Genomic DNA, 23,381 nt, shown 5'->3' on the forward strand with positions numbered 1-23,381 from the left:
CTGTACTGCATCTGCAAAGACAAGCTATTTGCGTTTTGTTTCATACTTATTATTATAACAGGAGAGACAGATATTTTTTGAGGTGATTGTTTTTTTAGGGGAACAACGTAATTATTTATTGTCCATGGTGTTTTTAGTCTCCTCATCAGCAGATATACACTCCTGGAAATGGAAAAAAGAACACATTGACACCGGTGTGTCAGACCCACCATACTTGCTCCGGACACTGCGAGAGGGCTGTACAAGCAATGATCACACGCACGGCACAGCGGACACACCAGGAACTGCGGTGTTGGCCGTCGAATGGCGCTAGCTGCGCAGCATTTGTGCACCGCCGCCGTCAGTGTCAGCCAGTTTGCCGTGGCATACGGAGCTCCATCGCAGTCTTTAACACTGGTAGCATGCCGCGACAGCGTGGACGTGAACCGTATGTGCAGTTGACGGACTTTGAGCGAGGGCGTATAGTGGGCATGCGGGAGGCCGGATGGACGTACCGCCGAATTGCTCAACACGTGGGGCGTGAGGTCTCCACAGTACATCGATGTTGTCGCCAGTGGTCGGCGGAAGGTGCACGTGCCCGTCGACCTGGGACCGGACCGCAGCGACGCACGGATGCACGCCAAGACCGTAGGATCCTACGCAGTGCCGTAGGGGACCGCACCGCCACTTCCCAGCAAATTAGGGACACTGTTGCTCCTGGGGTATCGGCGAGGACCATTCGCAACCGTCTCCATGAAGCTGGGCTACCGTCCCGCACACCGTTAGACCGTCTTCCGCTCACGCCCCAACATCGTGCAGCCCGCCTTCAGTGGTGTCGCGACAGGCGTGAATGGAGGGACGAATGGAGACGTGTCGTCTTCAGCGATGAGAGTCGCTTCTGCCTTGGTGCCAATGATGGTCGTATGCGTGTTTGGCGCCGTGCAGGTGAGCGCCACAATCAGGACTGCATACGACCGAGGCACACAGGGCCAACACCCGGCATCATGGTGTGGGGAACGATCTCCTACACTGGCCGTACACCACTGGTGATCGTCGAGGGGACACTGAATAGTGCACGGTACATCCAAACCGTCATCGAACCTATAGTTCTACCATTCCTAGACCGGCAAGGGAACTTGCTGTTCCAACAGGACAATGCACGTCCGCATGTATCCCGTGCCACCCAACGTGCTCTAGAAGGTGTAAGTCAACTACCCTGGCCAGCAAGATCTCCGGATCTGTCCCCCATTGAGCATGTTTGGGACTGGATGAAGCGTCGTCTCACGCGGTCTGCACGTCCAGCACGAACGCTGGTCCAACTGAGGCGCCAGGTGGAAATGGCATGGCAAGCCGTTCCACAGGACTACATCCAGCATCTCTACGATCGTCTCCATGGGAGAATAGCAGCCCGCATTGCTGCGAAAGGTGGATATACACTGTACTAGTGCCGACATTGTGCATGCTCTGTTGCCTGTGTCTATGTGCCTGTGGTTCTGTCAGTGTGATCATGTGATGTATCTGGCCCCAGGAATGTGTCAATAAAGTTTCCCCTCCCTGGGACAATGAATTGACGGTGTTCTTATTTCAATTTCCAGGAGTGTATGTATGGATGCAGATAAGGTGGCATCGATCTTGTGGCAGAGTTGTGCAGAAAGCTATTACAGATGGCGTGCGTGGAGCATTACATGGGCAGGTCCCACTGACCCAGGTTTTTAGTTGCTGACGATGATAAGCTGGGCCAGTCAGTTCCTAAACTGAAATCAGCTAACACGTACCTAGCTTTCGCACGTTTGTAGTGGCAGAACAGTTTTATGGCATTCTCATGCCTGTGCAGATACAAAAGTGGCGATGGAGGATGTTCTTATTCATGTGACGCCTTTACTTCCCTTTTAATTGTACTATTTTGTGGCCACCATGGAAACAGAATTTTTACAATGCTGAGAGGAAAAGTTCTACCTCGGGAAGCAACAACAACAGCTGTAGCAGGAGCAGATGCAGGAGCTGCTCAAACAGAATACAGAATTAATCAGCCCTTATGCCACATTGGCATAGGGCCAGGAACCTTCAGAGAAGCCCTCTCTCATCTGACCCCAGTATCATTCATCAGTTTCGATAAGCCTGTGGAAAGGTGGGAGAATTACCTGCCCCTCTTCTTGCTCCACTGCCAGATAAGTGGTATCCTCAATCCAGCTGATAAGGCTACCATGCTACTGTCCAACAGTATGGGGTTGAACAAAACCATGCAAAATTTAAAGCCCTCTACTGAGTCTGCAACATTTAACTTTGAGGTGCTCTGTCCATTGCTTGTGCGGTATTTTGAACATCAAACCCATATGATGGTGGCACAGTTGCTGTTACATCAACATCACAAGCACCCCAGGCAATCAAATGTGGTCTGGACAGTCACATTGCAAAGTTTGTCATGCAAGTCTCAGTTTGAGTGTCCCCGGTGTGCTACCTTGTATGCAGACTCACTAATTAGGGATGTGATTGTCAGATTAGCACTCAATCCTAAGGTCAAAACTGGGGTATTGACCTTGGGTTGGGTTGGGTTCATTTGGTGGAAGAAGCCAAACAGCGAGGTCATCGGTCTTGTAAATAGCCTGTTTATATGTTTGTATGTAGGCAGCACTATACAATGCATTAATATCACTGACAGCACTCTGCACCCTCATTAAGAGACTCTGTGGTTGGACAGACTTGTGGTTAGCAGTTAGCGAGTGGACGGCTTGGACATATGTCCTTCATTGATACTCAGTGTTGGTAGGCCATGCATTGTAAAATGAAGATGGATGTAGTTGGTAATGTTTGGGTAGTGGAATTATTTACATGTTGTGTCTTCCTTTCCATGCTGTGTGGTTCTTTAGTGGATACAGGAGTGGGGAACAGATGCCATTCATGCACAGAGAATTCAGATATTAATTTATTCTACATATAATATCAAATAATAAAAATAATACATCAATTTGTTGCTACATCTGAAGTATCAGTTCCAAACAGTAGTTTTGAATGTAGAAATTATAAATCTGCCACTTATCAGCACAGTGTCATTTCAGAAGACAACAAGCCCTGGCGACTATGACTGTCTGTAAATGTTATTCAACTAACAAACATACAAGATTGGGTCAGTGCATGAATGTTTCAACTTAGGTACACCCACCGCTGGAGCTCTGGAGAGAGGGGATGCTTACATTGCATTGGCATCAGCATAATCGTTCGTGGCAGCGCCCTTGTGCCTCGCTGGTGGCTATAGGAAAAGTGGCTGCATAACTGGCAGTGCTCCTATTTGAAAGTACAATTGATCATATAGCAGCAGATACCACAGCCTTCCCTGCCCAACTTGGAAGATAGGGGGGGGGGGGGGGGAGGTGTGTGCCATGGATGGTGATGAGGCTGACTGTTTGGCTGGGGGCAGAGCAGACCAACCTGTGTCCTGACAATGAGTATTGCGAGGGCCAGGGAAACTGCCCCAATAAGCCAGATGTAATATGCAACCAATGGCATAGGTAAGAGCATGGAGGGTGTTGCCGAGGGTGCCATCAACTAGCCACCAGTGACAGCTTTGATGTCCATAGGTGAGGCGACCCGTGGGGTTGGCAGCAGTGGGGATGCAGGTGGGCAGGTAAAGACTTCATTGGTGAGATGTCTGTGAAGGGAGACACCTGCTCACTAAGCTGTTTAGGAGGCTCTATTGGAATGGATGGATGTGGGTGCATCACGGCTCCTGGACGTTGTACGGTGAAGAAATCCGAAATAGTTTGATCTTTGGCAGGATTACTGAATTCATGGAGCCATAGCTGATTTTAGTGGCGCTGATGCATGCCTGTGCTGCTGCAATAGTATACTCCAATCTACCACCTGACCTGAGAACAACACCAGATTCCCACAAATGTGGCTTTTTGTACTCTCTATATTGAACTCTAACGTTTGGGTGAAACATTGTGGTGAAGTCTGAAGATGCAGACGAGTGGTAAGGATGAAGCAAATGCAGCAAAGTCTGGTGACATCTCTCATGCAAATTCTAACGACGAAATGTGAGCAGCGAATAAAGTACAATATGAACTCAAAAATTTCATTAAGTCATCTTCTCGTGAAAGTGAAGGTCAAAGTTTTAACATTTGCATCTTGAACAATTGAACGAAACATTTAGCCTCATCATTAGACTGTGGCGAGAATGGTGCCGTCCTGGCACGCTGTATTCCGTTGTTTCCAAAATTGTGCAAATTCCATGGAAGGAAAAGAAGGTCTGTTGTCAGAAGCAATTGTTTCTGGGAAGCATTCAAGGCAAAATACAGAAGCGAGCCTTGGTAATGCTGGCAGCATTCGTCAAATTCACTGGGATAACAAAAGGGTATTTTCTGAAGGCACCAACGATAATCAACCAACGTATTACTCAGCACCAGACAAGAAACTCTATATGGAGGCATTGCCATGCAGTATTAGAATGTGGTGAGGAGAACATTTCCTGGCACATTGTCCACGCAAGGGCGACATTGTGCCATCACAGATCCTATTTGCTTATCGAAACCAAGATATGTAAAATGTTGATGCATGTATTGGAATCGTCTTTGTATTAATTACAATGTCATTTTGATGTTGTTCTTGAGTCCATTTCAACAATCACCTTCTTGTTTTGGCCATTTTGCATTCGGTCCTCTATCCACACATTTAGTCTTCTTCACGTTTTTTTAGTTCTTCTTTACTAGTCCACTAATTATGAATGTTTTTTATCTGTTGGTGGAGGTCCGAAATGCCGCTCAATTGCTCTGTTTCCATGCTCTTGTGCATATGCTGTTACTTTCAGTTTATAGCTGATCATATGACTTCCTTTTTTCCTATTATGAAACTAGCTGCTAACAAACATATTGTACTGTTACTGATAGCACAAATCACTTTCAGTTCAAGTTCACAGGCATCGTAAACTTCAATGACACATCATAGGCTAGATAGTGTTCTGGGTTTGTGATGGTAGGAAGGGAGGGAGAAACTGTTAGCAAGCTTATAACTCCCTGCAACTCATGTTCGTTACATTGGTGCACTGCTGCTGCCAGTTAAATCCAATGTTGGCAGGCAGAGATTAGTTTCCCGCAGCATAGAATATACGACCATTTGTAAGACTAGTGGGGATTTTAAATCAAATTCTAGTCATTTTTATATTCATTTCAAGCGTAAGGCGTACCTGAATTTTGGAAACAATTTATCAAAGAAACAAGTGCGTCTTATAGCCCGTAAAATACGATAAGTCAGTTTTCCAAGAACAGGTTGCAGTGCATGTAAATTCTTAGGAGATGTCAGTTGTTGAATTGCCTACCAATGTTTCGTCCAAGGACGAGCGCCGTTGGCGTTGACGATCAGTCCTAAGTATTCAATCATTGTGTTCAAAAAAGAACATCTCTGCAAGTTGCAGTTGAGGCCTACCTCAGTTAAAACTTGGAAAAAACGGACCAAATTTTTAAAATATTGTTTCGGTGTTTGTCCAGTGACAATTACGCCATCAAGATAATTAAAACGAGAAGGCAACTTGATTTACTTGTTAAAGAAATTTTTGAAACAACAAAGGCACACAAGCACTTCCGAAAGATGGGCATTTATATTCAAACAAGCCAACATCGGCATTCACAACAAAAGATTTCTTTGTCTCTTGTCCAATGGAAATTGAAGATACGCTTTGCAAGATCACTTTTTGAGAAGAACTGTCCTATTGCTTGGCAATTCAAAGGTTTCTCTATATGTGGGAATGGGTAGGAATCAATGACTGCCTGTGAATTTACTGTGTGCAAAAAGATGAATATTCCTGTTTGACTTATGAATGGTTGATTTGGGGGAGGGGGCCAAACAGTGAGTTCATCGTTCACATCAGAGTAATATGTCTAGGAGAGTTCTAGGACAAACGGCATTTCTGAGTCTAGTTTCCAAGATGTTGACCAAAGGTATAATTTCATAGTTTCTCCCAACCAAAAAATTCATTTCCCCCATCTCGAGAAATTAAATTTTACCTAATTACAATGGAAAAAGAAATGAAGATGAAAGCTGAGCAATTTAAAAAACATTGATTTTCAGGAAGCTAAGATACAGAAAGTGGTTATCTGCAAAAAGTTAAAGTCTTTTTTATTTAATGGACTACATAAGAGTTTATTTCTTTTAAGAAACTGTTTAGTTATTTTAGGAAATCATTTTTATCTTCTATGCAACTGTTTAATACTCTTAAGAAATCGCTTTATCATCTGTTTTTATTTGGATTTAATTTGTAATGGCCATATGGTAATGTTTTAGTTCCATCTTGTAATATAACACATTTTTCACCATCAGAACTTAAAACAATTTTATTGCATTTGATTGTATATAATTCACGTTTAAGTGATCTGATAAAATTCGTTTTTCTATATCGCTCTATTTTGTCATTTAAACAATTTTTATAATCATCAAAAGTAATTTCATTTTTCCCAACAGATTATTAACTCCTTTAGATTTTTTCATGTTCTTCATCTCCTTTTGATTTTAAAGTAATGTGTTTTAATACAATTGTTCCCCAATTTTCATCTTTCATTTTTCCTATGACTTTCTTATTGTGGAAAACCATAAATATCTTTTGGGTTATCACTTGCATCAAATTCGTTTATCATCGATTTCATATCTTTATAGAAATTTTCATCTTTTATATCATACAGTAAGTGAAACAATATAAAATAAAGCAATATTTTCACCATATTTTGGTTTCATAACATTATAATGAAAATCATACATTTGTGAAATATTTAGAATATTCATTCAAATATAAATTTGTTTGTTGAAGATAATTTTAATTTTTTTCATAAGAACTGCTACTAAATTTGCTGAAAATATAGTGGTATATTCATAATTTGGCACACACCTTCCCCCATATCTTCCAAGTTGGGCAGGAAAGGCTGCGGTATCTGCTTTTATACGATCAATTGCACTTTCAAATAGGAGCACTGCCAGTTATGCAACCGCTTTTCCTATAGCCACCAGCGAGGCACAAGGGCACTGCCACGAACGATTATGCTGATGCCAATGCAATGTAAGCATTCCCTCTCTCCGGAGCTCCAGCAGCGAGTGTACCTAAGTTCAAACATTCATGCACTGACCCAATTTTGTATGTTTGTTAGTTGGTTAATATTTACAGACAATCACAGTCACCAGGGCTTGTTATCTTCTGAAATGACACTGTATTGATAAGTGACAGATTTATAATTTCTACATTCAAATCTACTGCTTGGAACTGATACTTTAGATATAGCAACAAATGTAATTAATTATTTTTATTATTTGATATTATATGTAGAATAAACTAATATCTGAATTCTCTGTTCATGAATGGCATCTGTTCCCCACTCTGGTATGCACTAAAGAACCACACAGCATGCAAAGGAAGACATAACACATAAAACCAGAAGTAAACTTCTCGTTCTGTTTCTTCCTCAAAACACGCTTCAGACAGCATGGGTGTAGAATAAACAGAACTTATATTTCCTGTCTCAATGCTTATGCATTGACAAAGTGCAATGACGAGCAAAGATTGTGAAATGATATGAGTTGTATGCCTACACACCCACCATCATTGCGACTGCACAGATATCGCTACTCTGTTCGCCCCTCCCCCCCCCCCCCCTCCCCTGGCAGCGGAGCTGATCTCAAAACTGTGTGTATATATTGTCCCGGCTAGCTAAGAACCATTCCCTGCCATGTGGGACAGGCATAAAACATCTCTGAATCACGTCATGAATTTAGTTGTGTAAACTAGCAGTCAAAAGTTGATCGCATTTTTCCAGAGACATTTCATACATTTTCAATCAAGACGGATCCAAAGACAGTTATGTTTTTTGTCTTTTTATTACTCTGGAGTAAGATATCAATTGAATTCCACTCTGTTTTTACTAATTTGTTTCTCTGAGTAATTTGATTTATTTGCTTTAGCTGTCTGTGTGCATTCGTTGAATCCTATTAAATCTGTTTGTAAAAAGGTTTATCAGCTTCCTTGAATAACCCTTGAATGTTCACTGATATTATTGTCTATGTACTAGCTGATTATGGAATTTAGTAAACACTGAGAATGTCTTGTGTATTTTTGTTTGATTGACAATTAAGTTTTTAAATTTGTGAGAGATGGCACTGGGGGATAAATGAAACGAGAGTTGATCCTAGTGTGTATTGTTTATGTATGATAACAGTCAGGCAGTACTATATTCTTTCGTGTACCTATCGCCAAAGATATGCTTTCTCATGAAACTGTCCTTTGCCATTAATGTCCGATAAATTATAAATATGTCTCTGGCCCTTACAATGTTTAAGCTTCTTAATTATCACGACACAATATTAATTATGGGTTTGAATCCATTCAATGTCTGTTCAGCACAAGTTAAATCTTTTAACGGGCACTATTTTCCGCTTCTCGTTTATTAGTGGAATCACCTTGCAACGTGTGGCAAAGATATTAGTGTGATAAGGTCCAAACTATTTTTGGTCCCAATACTCTTTAATAATTCGTATACAGCGAATAAAATCCTAATTCAACATAAAAGTTTCCGTATTTTTAATAATCTCTTCACAATCGTAAGTATATGATCTTAGCATTTTGTTTAACACGTACAATCACCATTCACTTGAATATAAATTTTTGTACAGCCAATCACCTGTAATTGACTCTGACTCTGAATTTATCCCAAAATAATCTATTCTCTACCACTCCAGTGTCTAATTCAGTTCAAAGAATGCAATTTTATTAGGCTTCTAATCCCAAAATTCCGACTACCACGGAAGACTGCGAACACACTCGCCACTGCTGAAAACAAAAACTCATGAGACCTAATAATGGTGTGCATTGGTTTATATATTATATTCAAAACAAAATGCAGCTCTGATATGTCTTCCTTGGATTCCCTTTGTACTACTTTGCGTTACTCTATTTCCAATACCTACTCTTTGTAAAATCTTAAATAACTATTACTTCGAAATACTATTACCATTGTTTGGCTCTTAGGTCATTTCATATTACAGAATTTAATGTAATACTCGTTTCTGAATAACCACTCCCTAAAGAGCGGTTACAGTTGTCATATTTGTATCAAAGAATTTGTAAGTACTGCAGTGTTATATATCTGGTTGTGTATTATAGTGTATTTCTCGTAATGTAAATATTTATCACTGCAGCATAATTAGTACCTCTTCTCCTCAATACTATACATAAGCAACAGTACAGTTGGTTGGTTGGTTGGTTTGTGGGATTAAAGGGACCAGACTGCTATGGTCATCGGTCTCTCAACAGTATAGTTCATGAAAGAAAATATGTATATACACACATCAAAAAAGTTTTACATCACACCAGTTCCCAGACGTTCATTGTGGATATTGTATCACAGACACAGTTCCTTTTACTGTTCAGAGATGTCACTACACCCGCCAAAAGATGTAAACAACCATGCATGAACAGCGCATATTAGATTGAAGGGTCGACAGCCGATCCGTTCCAGTCATTCCACCAGGAAGGAGTTACATGGCTCGTGTTGTCTGTAGTTCAACCATGCCTAGACGGTCAATACTGCTGTTCAATCGCATCCACATTGTTACTTTGTGCCAGGAAGGGCTATCAATTAGTGAAGTGTACAGGTGTCTCGGAGTGAATCAAAGTGGTGTTGTTGCGCAATAGGCCACATGATGCCCAACTTCACTCCCGACGTCCATGACGAAGTCCATCTTTGCAACCACGGCACTGCACAGCGCGGTAGAGATGGGCCCAACAACATGCTGAATGGACCGTTCAGGATTGCCATCAAGTTCTCTTCACCACTGAGTGTAGCATATTTCTTCAACCAGACAATCGTCGGAGACATGTTTGCAGGCAACCTGGCCAGGCTGAACGCATTAGAAACACTGTCCAGCGAGTGCAGCAAGGTGGAGGTTCCCTGCTGTGTTGGGGTGGCATTATGTGAGGTCGATGTACGCCGCTGATTGTCATGGAAGGTGCCGTAACGGCTGTACACGTGAATGCCATCCTCTGACCGATAGTGCAACCATATTGGCAGCATATTGGCGAGGTATTCGTCTTCATGCAAGACAATTCGCGTCCCCCTCGTACACATCTTGTGAATGACTTCCTTCAGGATAATGACATCGCTCGACTAGAGTGGCCAGCATGTTCTCCAGTCATGAACCCTATCGAATATGCCTGGGACAGACTGAAAATGGCTGTTTATGGATGACGTGAGCCACCAACCACTCTGAGGGATCTATGCTGAATCGAGGTTGAGGTGGGGGACAATCTGGACCAACAGAGCCTTGATGAACTTGTGGATAGTATGCCATGACAAATACATGCCAGCATCAATGCAAGAGTATGTGCTACTGGGTATTAGAGGTACCGGTGTGTACAGCAATCTGGACAACCACCTCTGAAGGTCTCACTATATGGTGGTACAACATGCAATGTGCAGTTTTCATGAACAATAAAAAGTGTGGAAATGATGTTTATGTTGATCTCTATTCCAGTTTTCTGTAGAGGTTCTGGAGCGCTCAGAACCAAGGTGATGCAAAACTTTTATTCGATGTGTGTACATTGTTCCTGGTAATAAGTGCATTGAGTCATCAAAGTTACTAATAAGTGCAGAGTATGTAATCATAAGAATTATGTGAAAATTAATGTATCAGTTTATGCTTCTTATTTTCTCATGATGAAACAAATAACAGACAGAATTTAACCCAAGTGTGTCATATATGTTTATAGCATAAATTGAAAATTACAAAACGATAGTATATCCTGCAATCAAAGTATGTAGAAATCAGATATTGTGTAGGCAGGCAGTACTATAAGACCTACACTCTCTTTCTAGACAAATGGAATGTAAAACAATATGCAATCTGGTGCAGTTTAGACTAGGCGAAATGTTAGCATGAGCAGTGTTGTATCACTATCCATTATTAAGTCAGATACAATTTTGATTTTCTAAATGTTTTCTTCAATAGTTAAATTCCAGTTTCTCTATCACATAACAGTACACATCTCAAAACTCCGCTGAGTAATTCAGAAATCCAGTATCAGTGTCTCTCCTGTATATTAATTCGATAAACCATAACTCTCATTCTCAAAAACAAACCACAAAACAGCGTCTATTCAGAACTCATCATCAATCTTCATCTGTAAATGTATCCACTCATCAAATGTTCCACGTGTTTTCCATAATATGGCAAAATTATTCCTGGTACAAATATTATAAGAGCAGTATATGTGAGTGTGGAAAACAATGTACATTGTTGGCTCTGAGCACTATGGGCTTAACTACTGAGGTCATCAGTCCCCTAGAACTTAGAACTACTTAAACCTAACTAACCTAAGGACATCACACACATCCATGCCTGAGGCAGGATTCGAACCTGCGACCGTAGCGGTCGCGCGGTTCCAGACTGTAGCGCCTAGAAATGCTCGGCCACTTCGGCCGGCACCGAGTACATCTTCACAACCAAAGTTTCAGATTCTGACAAGCATATGCACATCCAAACATCAAAGTTTTCTAACCAAACAGTTGAGCATATGTGCAAGTCAAAGATAAAGGATACTCTAACAAATTATGTGACGTCTGAAATGCGTTATTGTAGAAGCAAATGTTACATGGCTGTGGTCCTACATTCGACACACATGTCATGCACTAGTATGTGTACATCCTCCTGAGGGAATGCAAAATATAGTGTTACTGAAGTTTGAAATAAACAAGATAGTGTATATCAGTCATCAGTTCAGTTTGTGTGTCTGTATAATTTGAGCTGTGGTACATTCCTAAGTCCATAAACTGTTCTACATTTTGGAAATATAAGTCTGTATCCATTTCGATGTGGATTTTCTAAAATTTCAAATGACCCAATGTATACGTCAGAAAACTTCTTAATCTCTCTGCTTATAAACTTTGACTTGGCATAACTCTTAGTTGCCCGCATCTCGTGGTCGTGCGGTAGCGTTCTCACTTCCCACGCCCGAGTTCCCGGGTTCGATTCCCGGCGGGGTCAGGGATTTTCTCTGCCTCGTGATGGCTGGGTGTTGTGTGCTGTCCTTAGGTTAGTTAGGTTTAAGTACTTCTAAGTTCTAGGGGACTGATGACCATAGATGTTGAGTCCCATAGTGCTCAGAGCCATTTGAACCATAACTCTTAGTTACCATAAGGTCTCCAATCTTAAATTGTGTAGGTTGCACTCTGTTGTCATGTCTCTATTTTCTTTTACTATAGGGTTGTTCTGTGATCTTCCTACGTCTTCTCTCTCAGCTGCAGAAATAGTCTTACATGATGGAAATTCATCGGTAAGGTAAGCAGGTTCCTTATGACATAAAATCTCATTTGGAGTTGTGGTATCTCATAAATTGTTTGATACATATTCAAAGCAACCAATATAATTTATTCAGTTTGTGTGACCTTTGCTGCAGTAAGTTCCGCTCAGACAGCCTATCTCCCTTGCACATCTCATGTTACGACTACATGATAGTGAACAAACAGACATAATTGTGTGTATGCTGTGATCTTCAGCAAAATCCTTCCACGTTTATTATTGAAATTGACTTCCATTTTCAGAAAGCACAGCGTTCAGAATATCAACAGTATGAAAACAGTCTTGTATAATCTTGGTTATAACTTTCCTAATAGCAGCTTTCTTCAAATGCTACAGTTCATTGAATTTAGAATATAAGTCTGTCATGACAAATATGTAACATTATTCTTCTTTTGCCTTAGCCAACAGGCCAGATAAACCAATATCAACTAGGTTTATCTGTTTGTTAGGAGTTACGATTTGCAAATAATCTCCATATGTTTGGTTGTTGACTTTGGCTCTCTGACATCTATCACAAGTGTCAAGCCATTTCCTGACTCTCCCAGGAATATTATGGAACTAAAATGGTTCCAATGGCTCTGAGTACTATGGGACTTAACATCTATGGTCATCAGTCCCCTAGAACTTAGAACTACTTAAACCTAACTAACCTAAGGACAGCACACAACACATTCATCACGAGGCAGAGAAAACCCCTGACCCCGCCGGGAATCGAACCCGGGAACCCAGGCGCGCGAAGCGAGAACGCTACCGCACGACCACGAGCTACGGACATGGAAGTAAAAACTTCCTTGAATTTTCTGTAAGCATACCAATGAACTGCAGTCGAGCAGCTGACCCGAGCGGAACGCTGCTCTCTGCACCTGGCGTAGCTGCCCGCTTGATAGCTCCTCGGAGTGGTCTCAAATAAGATACAACTGGAGTAGCTGCCGGTGACGTTCTTGTGAGCGCCACGAACCAGCACAAGCCGCTTAACACTTCCAGGCGCTAAGCGGCAAGATCTTCGGCTCAACTTCCCGCAACTCCGGTTGCGAGCCTCCCCAGCTGGACTCTCCCGTTCTTCGGTAGGGTAATCTCAGTGTCAGGGGCCCGTTCACGTCGGATAACCCCGCGCACTGTAGGCCGCTCTCTTCTGCCCGCGCTCTCTGGCGCCGCGCATTGGATACATCATACAGATAGCTCGTAGGGACTCCCCTCTTCCGCACGGACACAATACACTGCACTTTCGCTGAAAAAAGCAATAATTGTCGTTTCGTAAAAGTGCAAAATTGTAGTACATCCGTCCCTATTCGAATAAAATTCCTCCAAACAGCCAAGATGTTTGATCTTTCCTGTGCTTCCCCACCATTAACCCGTAGCAAAGCTGCAGCACAAGAGGCGGGAATGCCGGCTACTCCCGCCAACATTTCCGTCCCACTGTCCACCTTCTAAGAGGCAGTCGCTCGAAGGACAAGCAGGTTGCAGATCAGCAAGAGCTTATCGCACTGCTGATAGGCAGTGAACACTCACAAACAGTAACACTCACACCACACACACAAGCGCCTGCTGAAAACTCGAAAGATATGCCCTCTCTCTCCCCTCTGGCGGCCCAAGCACCGACGGAAACGGAGCCAGAGCCGACGGAGGACACAACTACCACGGAAGACGGACCGTGGTAGCAGGTCGGTCCGCGACGCAAACAGCCGCCAAACACGCAAACAAGTGAGCCCACAAACTCACGAGGCAACCGCCGAGTGCTGTTGCCAACTCCAATTACACCGCAAATTAACAACAACGGCAACACAGGGACCAATACGAACAACCCTGCGACTGCAGCACTCACAAACTCACAAGCAGCTACGCAGAACCCAAACAAATCCGCGACTGGCTTCCCACCAGTCATCATACACAACTATGGAGACCTTAGTCTCCTAAACAAAAGAGCTAATAAAAAACACAACCCCACAACATACTACTCAAAACTCACTGGGGAACACGCCGCACTGTGCGTGGCAAACAAAACAGACTACTCGATTCTGCTGGAATTTCTTAAAGAAAGGAAGGTAGAGCATTTCACGTACAGAACAGTCCTTGAAAAGTCACAGCAGTACGTGGTCAAGGGGATAGATTCACGAACCCCAATCGAAACAGTACACGAAGAACTCGCCGCTCACGGTTGGGAGTGCATTCGGGCAAACCGAATGACAGAGTTCGGCACAGCGAGACCAGCGCACAACTACATGGCGGAATTGGCCGACACGACCAAATCCCGCGACCTGTTGAAGTTAAAATTGTTTCTTCATATGGTCGTCAGTGTAGAGATACACAATACGCCGCGCACCCTCCAACAATGCCACAACTGCCAGCGCTTTACGCACGCGGGTATACAAAAAATATTCAAATGTGTGTGAAATCTTATGGGACTTAACTGCTAAGGTCATCAGTCCCTAAGCTTACACACTGCTTAACTTAAATTATCCTAAGGACCAACATACACACCCATGCCCGAGGGAGGACTTGAACCTCCTCCGGGACCACCCGCACAGCGGGTATCCGATACGGTCTCGCTCCCCGCTGCCGCATTTGCGCTGGCGGTCACACGACCCAACAGTGCAAACTCCCCATCGCAGCACCTAGCAAGTGCCGGCCGGTGTGGCCGTGCGGTTAAAGGCGCTTCAGTCTGGAACCGCGTGACCGCTACGGTCGCAGGTTCGAATCCTGCCTCCGGCATGGATGTGTGTGATGTCCTTAGGTTAGTTAGGTGTAATTAGTTCTAAGTTCTGGGCGACTGATGACCTCAGAAGTTAAGTCGCATAGTGCTCAGAGCCAGCCAACCTCGCAAGTGCGCCAACTATGGTGCTGCCCATCCGGCAAACTACAGGGGGTGCATTGCATACAAAGAAGCTCTGAGGCGCAAAAATTGCTAAACATGCCAAACCTTCGGCCATCACAGTTCCGAAAACGCCCCCGCGCCCAGTAAGAAGTGAAGTATCCTTCGCTGGAGTGGTCGCTGGCAGCCCCAGCAGCGAGGGGCGGTCAGAGGAGCCCCAGAGCTCAGGACACGCACAACAAACATCCCCAGCAACAGAAACACAACAGACAAACACAACACCTGACACCACACCCACATCGGGTACACCACACAACACCAGTAACAACAACACCCTACCCCTGAGATCGCGGACTGCAGCCCACCACAGGCTACAGAAGACGCACCAATACAGGGACGACCACAGCGTCAGAGGAGGAGAAGGAGAAACAATCGAAACAGGGGATCACGACCACACCACAACAAGTACACAGGCAACAGGACACCAATCCTCACTAACACAATCCGGACACCGACTCGAATCCTGTATCAAATCCTGTATCACGTCAGTAACACACTCTCTCCTATTTCTCAATAGTAAAAAAAAAAAAAAATGCTACTCTTCTTTGAACTTTCTCGATGTAATCCTTTAAACCTATCTAGTATGGATTCCACACCACGCAGCAGTACTCCAAAAGTGGACAGACAAGCCTAGTGTAAGCAGTCTCTTTAGCAGATCTGTTGCATGTTCTAAGAGTTCTGCCAATAAATCGCAGTCTTTGGCTCGTCTTCCATACTATTTCTTCTTTCCAATTTAAGTTGTTCGTAATTGTAATTCCTAGGTATTTAGTTGAATTTAAGCCTTAAGATTTGATTGATTTATCGTGTATCCGAAGTTGAACGGATTCCTTTTAGCACTCATGTGGATGACCTCACACTTTTCCATTCGTGAAATCTTCTCGGGTGATCAGCCGAGTAAAGGCGTCGTCTTCTCGCAACGTTTCGAAGGGTTTCGTACCCATCATCTTCGCTTGAAACCCTGATCACCCGAGAAGATTTCACGAATGGAATACGCCGAGAAAGTCTCAAATCACACTCACACTTTTCGTTATTTAGGGTCAACTGCCAATTTTTGTGCCATAAAGACATCTGTTCTAAATCGATTTGCAATTTGTTTTGATCTTCTGATGACTTTACTTGACAATAAACGATAGTATCATCTGCAAACAACCTAAGACGGCTGCTCAGACTGTCTCTTAAATAGTTTAGATAGACAAGAAACAGCAGAGGGTCTATAACAATTCCTTGGGGAACACCACAAATTACTTTTGATTTACTTGTTGATTTTCGATCAATTTATACGACATCTCTCTGACAGGAAATCACGAATTCAGTCGGATAACTAAGATGATAGTCAACAAGCATGTAATTTGGTTACAAGCCGATTGTGAGGTACAATGTCTAATTCTTCTGGAAATCTAAAAATACGGAATCACTTTATGTGAGTTAAGAGCTAGTTGTGTTTCACAATAACGATGTTTCCTAAATCTGTGTTGACTGTGTGTCAATAGGCCATTCTCTTTGAGGTAATTCACAATGTATATTCCAAAATTCTGCTGTATATGAATGTTAATGATATGGAGCTATAATCTAGTTGATTACTCCTACTACCTTTCTTGAATATTGGCGTGACTTGTACGACTTGCCAGTGTTTACGTATTGTCTTTTGTCGAGCGAACGGTTTCATATGATTGTTAAGTATGGAACTATTGTACCAGCATACTCTGAAAGGAATCTAATTGGTATACAGTCTGGACTGGAAGACTTGCTTTTATTAATTGATCTAAGTTGCTGCACTATTCTGAGGATATCTACTAAGTTATTCATGTTGGCAGCTGTTCTTGATTCGAATTGTGGAGTATTTGCTTCGTCTTCTTTGGTGAAAGAATTGCGGAAGGCTGTGTTTAGTAACACTGCCTTGGCAGCACTGCCGTCAATAATATTGCCATTCTTATCGCTCAGAGAAGACATTGATTGTATCTTGCCGCTAGTAAACTTTCATACGACCAGAAACTCTATGGTTTTTCTGCCAGGTTTCGAGACATAGTTTTGCTGTCGGAACTATTACGTGCATCTCGCATCGAAGTTCACGTTAAATTTCTAGCTTCTGCAAAAGATCGCCCATCTTGGGCATTTTGAGTTTGTTTGGATTTGGCATGCTTTTTTCGTTAATTGTGCAAGTGTTCTGACCCATTTTGTGTATCAAGGGGGATAAAAAAAAAGCAACGGCATTCGCTTAGTAGTGGAAAGGCATCAGGACCAGATGAGATACCTACAAGAATCTACAATGATTATGCGCGGGTACTTGCTCCCCTTCTAGCAGCAAATTACCGTAGATCGCTGGAGAAGCAAAGAGCACCCAGCGCACGAAAAAAATGCGCAGGTCATTCCAGTTTTCAAGAAGGGTCGTAGGGCAGATGCAGATAATTAGAGGCCTATACCGTTGAGGTCAGTCTATTGTAAAATTTGGAACATGTTTTACGCTCAATAATTATGACGTTTTTTGGAGGATGAAAATCTTATCTATAAAAATCAACATGGATTCCGCGAACAGATAGCTTGCGAAACTCAGCTCGCTCTGTTGCTTCTTAAGATCCGCAGCGCAGTGGACAACGCCGCTCAGGTTGATGCCGTCTTCTTTGACTTCAGGAAGGCGTTTGCACCGTCCCGCACTGTCATTCAGTGGGAAAAATGTTACAAGCTTACCGAGCATCGGACCAGATTTTCGTCTGGATTCAAGACTTTCTTGCAGATAGAACTCAGCACGACGCTCTTCAAGGAACAAAATCGACTGTTGAAAAGGTAATTTCCGGAGTACCGCAAGGAAGTGTTACAGGATCGATACTGTTTACAATCCATATAAATGATCTAGTATCCTAGTAGAAAGCGCAGGAAGCTTTTTAAGTGTATTCGCAGATGATGCTTTTGTCTCTAAGAACGTAGCAACGTCAGAAAACAGTATCGATTTGTAGCATGACTTGCAGAGAATTGATGAATGGTGCAGGCTTTGGCAGTTGACCTGAACGTAAATAAATGTAACGTATTGCGCATACGTAGGAAAAGAAATCCGCTACTGTACAACTACGTTATTAATGAGAAACTGCTGGAAACAATATTGTTGTTGTTGTGGTCTTCAGTCCAGAGACTTGTTTGATGTCAAAAAAATGGCTCTGAGCACTATGGGACTTAACATCTGAGGTCATCAGTCCCTTAGAGCGTAGAACTACTTAAACCTAACCAACCTAAGGACATCACACACATCCATGCCCGAGGCAGGATTCGAACCTGTGACCGTAGCAGTCGCGCGGTTCCGGACTGCAGCGCCTAGAACCGCGTGGCCACCGAGGTCGGCTGTTTGATGTCACTCTCCATACTACTCTATCCAGTGCAATCTTCTTCATCTCCGAATAAGTACTGCAACCTACATCCTTCTGAACTGCTTAGCATATATATCTCTTGGTCTCCTTCTACGATTTTTACCCTCCATGCTTCCTCCAGTACTAAATTGGTGATCTCTTGATGCCTCAGAGCGTGTCCTACCATCCGATCCCTTCTTCTAGTCAAGTTGTGCCACAAATTCCCCTTCTCCCTAGTTCTATTCAGTACCTCCTCATTAGTTATGTGATCTACACATCCAATCTTCAGCATTCTTCTGTAGCCCCACATTTCAAATGCTTCTATTCTCTTCTTGTCTAAACTGTTTATCGTCCATGTTTCACTTCCATACATGGCTACACTCCATACAAATACTTTCAGAAAAAACTTACTGACACTTAAGTCTATACTCGACTTTAAAAAATTTCTGTCCTTCAGAAACGCTTTCCTTGCCATTGCCAGTCTACGTTTTATGTCCTCTCTACTTCGACCATCATCAGTTATTTTGCTGCCGGCCGGAGTGGCCGTGCGGTTCTGGGCGCTACAGTCTGGAGCCGAGCGACCGCTACGGTCGCAGGTTCGAATCCTGCCTCGGGCATGGATGTGTGTGATGTCCTTAGGATAGTTAGGTTTAATTAGTTCTAAGTTCTAGGCGACTAATGACCTCAGAAGTTGAGTCGCATAGTGTTCAGAGCCATTTTTAGTTATTTTGCTCCCCAAATAGCAAGACTCCTTTACTACTTTAAGTGTCTCATTTCCTAATCTAACACCCTGACAATTAGCTGTTTTAATTCGACTACATTCCATTATCGTCGTTTTGTTTTTGTTGATGTTCATTTTATATCCTCTTTTCAAGACACTGTCAATTCGGTTCAGCCGCTCTTCCAGGTCCTTTGCTGTCTCTGAATAGAATTAGAATGTCGTCGGCAAACCTCAAAGTTTTTATTTCTTCTCCATGGATTTTAATCCCTACCCCAAATTTTTCTTTTGTTTCCTGTACTGGTTACTCAGTATACAGATTGCATAACATCGGTTATAGGCTACAACTCTGTCTCACTCCCTTCACAACCACTGCTTGCCTTTCGTGCCCCTCGACTCTAATAACTGCCATCTGATTTCTTGACAATTTGTAAATAGCCTTTCACTCCATGTATTTTACACCTGCCATCTTCAGGCATACACCTAGAAACAATATGTACCGTAAAATATGTAGCAGTAACTATCCAGAGCGATCTTAAATGTAATTACCACATAAATCAAATAGTAGGAAATGCAGATGTGCGACTGAGATTGATGTGAAGGATCTTAAGGAAATGTAACTCTTGAACGAAGGAAGTAGCTTAGAAGGTGCTTGTTCGACCGATTCTTGAGAATTGCTCATGAATCTGGGATCCTTACCAGGTAGGACTGATGGAATAGATAGAGAAGATTAGGGAATAATCAACTAAGAGGGGCGCTTTTCGTCATCGGATCGTTTAATCGCTGCGAGAGCATTACAGAGACGCTCAAAGCAGAGATCCTTTAAGTGGGAGACGTCGCGAAAGAGGCGTTGTGCATGAAGGAGTGTTTTACTACTGAAATTTCGAGAGAGCATTTTCTGGGAAGAATCGGACACCTTGTTACTTGCTTCCACATACATTTCACGAAATGACCACGGCGGGGAGATTAGAAAAATTAAATACAGAGGCTTACTGAAATCATTCTTCCCACGCGCCATTCGCTAGTGGAAAAGGGAAGGGGAGATCAATTAGTGGTACCAGAAGTACCTCTCAGCACGGTGGCTTGCGCTGTATGATGTAGATGGAGATTTCTCCATGCCTTACTCCGAGGCCTCTTTTTGTCGAAACTTACATTGTAACTAATCCGTGACACTCACAGAGAAAAACCAGAAGGTGCCTAAATAGAATTCGATGCCCGAACATGGGAACACACTTTCGAATGCTTTGTAGGTTTTCCGTAACCGAAAAGTAAATTGGTTTATCATGTAGGACGAATAACTTCTGATTTCCAAAGTTGTAACATGCTAGGTCAGCGCCACTGGGGCTGCCGGCCGACCTGGCTTTCGCCACTCCTAATCACTCCACCAAATTATTCACCATCAGTCAGCGACAACGAGGAGCAGAAAGTAGGCATTCTCATTGACTATTTCCTGCCCCTGCTTATAGCGTTTCTGTTAGGTGCCGCTTCTGGGCAGGACATTAAAAACCCTTCCTGCAACAGATGTTGGAAACTCCACCATTTATGGAGGAATTAATTTCCCTGTAAGCCCGCCTGGTAGACTCCGGCCCCAGCTCATTTAGGAGGATTAGAGAAAGATCAGCCCATTAGCACCAGGCTGAAGGGGACCTCCTTCCCTCAACAGGTGGACGCTGGCACAGCCGACTACAATACTGACTAGTGCCAGCACAAATGGACGGCTAGGAAATGATACGTTACAATATGTTGAGTGTACGCGCGCGGGGTTATAGGCTGATCGTCACTGGTATGAGGGACCACTACTGTGTGTTTTTACAAAATGAGTCTTGCACTATTTATCATTATAATTCCCACCAATACTAAAACAATTGTCCCAACGATTAACTATTTTTTCTTTTTTCCTGACGCAAAGAAGTCTTTTCTTGTTTGAGGCTCTTCCCCACAAATTCTTTGATCTCCTCGTTGTTGCTTAACATTTTTCCACGTAATGCCTTATTGAGTGAACCAAACAAATGAATATTTGAGGGATTCGAATCTCTAGTGCAGGGAGGATGAGGTAGAATCCCCTAACACATTTTTCAATGGTTTCTTGGGCGGTGTGAGAGTGATTATTGTCGTGTATCAATATCACAGCTTTTCTTTGAGATCTGCAACGTTTTTTGTTTCACTGTGTACTTTGCTTTATTCATCAGCATGTCTAAGCTGTAAGGACTGTTTATTGTACGCTGATCTTCCAAATGAGCGAGAAAGCGACATCTTGGGCATCCGAAAACATGGTCAACATGATTTTCGGTAGTTGATGCTTGTGTTCTGAAGTTATTTTGGGTAGGTGACCTGGTGTGCTTCCATCCCATGTTTTGTCTTTTGGACTCTCATTCAGTATGGTGAACCGAAGTTTCATCACACGTTAAAATCTTGTTTAGAATAGGTCACCTTCCCCTTTATAGCGTTTTTTTTGTCTGTACACACGTCAAGTCTTTAGAATGATTTTTCACTTTTCAGTGGAGTGTGTGCTGATATGAAACTTCCTGGTAGATTAAAACTGTGTGCCGGACTGAGAATCGAACTCGTGTCATTTGTCTTTCGCGGCCAAGTGTTTTATCAACTGAGACCACCTACGCACGACTCACCACCCTTTCTCACAGCTATACTTCCGCAAATTTCTCATTCTTACCTTCCAAACTTCACAGAAGTTCTCCTGCAAAAGTTGCGTGATTAGCACTCCCCGAGAAAGTGCAAGTCCCCCAAGTTTCGCTTGGGAATTTCTGTGAATTTTGGAAAGTAGGAATGAGGAAGTGGCAGAAGTATAGCTATGATGAATGGTCGACCGTCGTGGGTTGGTGTCTCAGTTGGTCGCGCACTTGTCCCCGAAAGGCAAAGGTCCGGAGTTCGAGTCCCGGTCCGGCACACGGTTTTAATCTGCCAGGAAGTTTTGCTTTGAGTTTTGTCCCGTGGTTGCTTTAAATCTTTCAGGAATCAGAAGTTTTGCTGTACTTGAGCTTGTCACTGACTATTGTTATTGCAATTGTTTTTGCTATATCTTCTACTGTAACACGTTGGTCTTCAACACTGTCGTCAATGCGGGTTTCAAGCAAAGGAGTTGACGCTTCCTTAGGCCGGTCAGGATGTTGCTGGTCCGTCACTGAGATCTGAGTGTTTTCGAACTGTTGTAACAACTTATAAAAAAAAATCCGCAGTTCATGTAACTTTCGCCATACTGTAAAGTCAATCGAGAAAATATTTTAGTCAGTTTTTCTCCTTCAGAAAAAACTGATCACTTAATGTAGTTCAACTAATGTGGAAACTTCGAGGAGATGCACCATCGTTAAATGCAGTATTTAGGTTCTAAAGAAAACAATTTTCGTATTTCAACTGTTCACAAGCTCATTCCAGTGATTCCAACCTAACGTCATAAAAGTATAAAACTCCTCCTACAAATTGTTTCATTTGTACCTCAACTTGTCTCTACAATTACTGAATGTCCGTCGTATTAAGTTGCGCAGTGGTACGAAGGAAAGACTTCAGCGGCAATAGGTGCTTCGATTCCAGATCTAAAATTGTTTAAAATTCAAAGTAGAGTTCTGGCGTTTCGATGGTTTACCAGAGTGCAAAATCTGGCCATATGTATAACTGTGCGAATGTGGCAATAACAACATAAAGTCTTTGAAAAATTACTAGAATAAAATGAATTACATCATACAAACTGTTTAATTTCGGAGGTAAAATAATTAAACGGTGTAAGTAGATTCCCAGGTGCATAGTCATTAATCTCTAATCCATCGTGACCAATTGCAGTAAAAGCTACTAAAGTAATGTCGAATCAAGGCCAGATAGTGAGGCATAAATATGATTTATTGCTCGAAAAATTGCTCAGAAAACGGTAACAATATTGTAATGATGCGACTTCTTTATATAGAACTTCATCTTCACACAAATAGACTCAGGTAGTTACATACATTTTCCACGTTATCATTCATATTCACCGTGAGTAGTACCGATACTTCCACAGTTCATTGAAGCATACCTAATGATACTGTCTTGAGTAACAATTTCTCTTCACTGAGAGCCACGTATTGGGCACTGATTCACTAAAAAGACTCACCCTCAGCCTCCCACATACTCCCATATTCTGCAAGTGCGTATTTTATTTGTTAAA

Source organism: Schistocerca americana, chromosome 2 (genome assembly GCF_021461395.2).
Source record: "Schistocerca americana isolate TAMUIC-IGC-003095 chromosome 2, iqSchAmer2.1, whole genome shotgun sequence".
Classification (NCBI taxonomy): Eukaryota; Metazoa; Arthropoda; class Insecta; order Orthoptera; family Acrididae; genus Schistocerca; species Schistocerca americana.